General features: G+C 32.1%; 1 long non-coding RNA gene across 1 annotated transcript; it reads right to left on the reverse strand.

Moving 5' to 3' along the window:
* Window positions 1–373: 373 nt before the first annotated feature.
* Window positions 374–1,262, reverse strand: LOC109591839 (uncharacterized). Its single transcript, XR_002190034.1, has 3 exons — window positions 1,121–1,262; window positions 1,013–1,081; window positions 374–452 (listed from the first exon to the last, which is right to left on the reverse strand). It is a non-coding gene; the product is annotated as an uncharacterized LOC109591839 (long non-coding RNA).
* Window positions 1,263–2,010: the final 748 nt, after the last annotated feature.

Genomic DNA, 2,010 nt, shown 5'->3' on the forward strand with positions numbered 1-2,010 from the left:
TTTTTCCAAAAATGGCTCCGAAATCACCCCAAATTTTTTATTACATTTTCTGATACATATTGATATCCTTATGCTATACAGAAAGTTTGAGCCAATTCTGACAAATATTTTTCGAGTTATGGTCATTTTTAAAAATCGGCCAATTTTAGAAAAAAATCAAAGGCTATAGTCCATAGTTTTTTTCTAAAAAAATGGCTCCAAAATTACCCACAATTTTTTATAATCTTCTGATACATATTTATGTCTTTATGCCATGTAGAAAGTTTGAGCAGATTCTAAGAAAAAAATTTTGAGTTATTAAGAAAGCAATTTCTTTTTTGAAGAGAATGGACTTGTCTTGTAGTCTATGAATATTGACCAAAGAGCAGCTCCATTACCTGGTGATCCAACAACACTCTCTGGCACTCTTGATTCTGGATTAGCAAGGAATTGATAATAACCAGAGGGACATGCTACATTAAAAACAGAATAATTCATGTGCAATAATACAAAAAAATCGATTTCTACCAGACATTGCACATCTATAGACAATATATGAATATTTACACGATTTTTAATGAAAAAATAAATACAAGTACATACATGATCCTGTTTTGTAAGTAGAAGAATAAAATCATGTATTTACTTAAGCCAGGCCTTAATTGAATTTGGTGTGGCCAAGTAACACACATCATCTATTGAATCTCTCTTCCATCCACTTCTAGCAGTAATCTGACAGTAGCAGTTTTTCCAAACTGGAAAAACTCATTTTTCTTAAATAATACTTAACAATACTCATTTACTGTACTATGTGTGCATTTTATAATAACTATTAAGTGTTTTTTTGTACTCTCTTCTTCATTTCAATACATGATAGTAGATGATTTTTTGAAGTAAAATACATGAATTAAGTTTTCTAAAATAGAGAATATTTTTGATATTAGTACAAGTAAATACAAGAACTTTATTTTTAAAATAGAAGTAAATACAAGTAAATAAACTATTAAGTAGATGTGCAATGTCTGATTTCTACCTTCACAGCGACAGCTTGTTTGATTTAATAGATATTGGTTCTGACAGTCAGTAACAGTTAGCAAACAATCTAAAAATTAATGATAAATAATCATAAGAATCTACTTACCTCTGCAGTTGCTGCCTCCAAAATTGTGAGGACATTCACATTCATTCCCATTCATAGGATTAGGGGTTCCATTATTAGGACAGTTAGCATTAGGAAGACACTGTCCATTGTATTCACATATTCACATATGGCATTATAACAACCATGTTTTGTTCACTATCTCTAATAGACAGTAAAGGTTGTGATAGCTATCAGTTTTTATATTAGGCTTGTCACAAAAATCAAAAAGATAACAAACATATCAAAATAGGGTGTGAAACTACACATCGAGGTTCGTATACACTACTATAAAAACTAGACTATATACTTTGTTTAAAAGTTTAATAATTATGTTGTTTTAATAGTTCAGGAGCTCATGGGTTTGTAGTTTTGTAGCCTTGCTTTTTGCCCGAGTGCACCAATCTCTTTCTTTCTCCTTTATCTATGGAATCCAAGATTTCTTCATATCCTTGTGTTTTTGGGAACTTCAAAATAATGATGTGAATAATGAGAGAGACCCCAGCCAAGAGCCCTACCAATGGTAGTGATATAGCACTCCACATAAAACTAATAGTATTTGGATGCTTAGAAGCAGAACCAATTACTCGATTTATGAATGCTGGTATGTAGAAAACAAAAGATAATATTGGGTAACTTACAAGTGGCAGCATCACTTTCAAAAAATTTTGCCTTTCAATCTGCTCCCTTTTTGAACAGTTATCTTCATAGCCACAGCAGTTATAAGCTCGACGTATAATTGCTATTACTGTCATTACGACAGCAACAGCAGACAACAGTAGACAAATAAGGGCAGGGATATAAAGCAGTACATACTGCTCAATTTCTCCCTCATACAGCTTCTGTGTTGCATTATTATCCTGCCAGTTTTGTATCCAGCACCAAGCTCCAGC

The sequence above is a fragment of the Amphimedon queenslandica genome, unplaced genomic scaffold (genome assembly GCF_000090795.2).
Source record: "Amphimedon queenslandica unplaced genomic scaffold, v1.1 AMPQUscaffold_7093_Cont20952, whole genome shotgun sequence".
NCBI lineage: Eukaryota > Metazoa > Porifera > Demospongiae > Haplosclerida > Niphatidae > Amphimedon > Amphimedon queenslandica.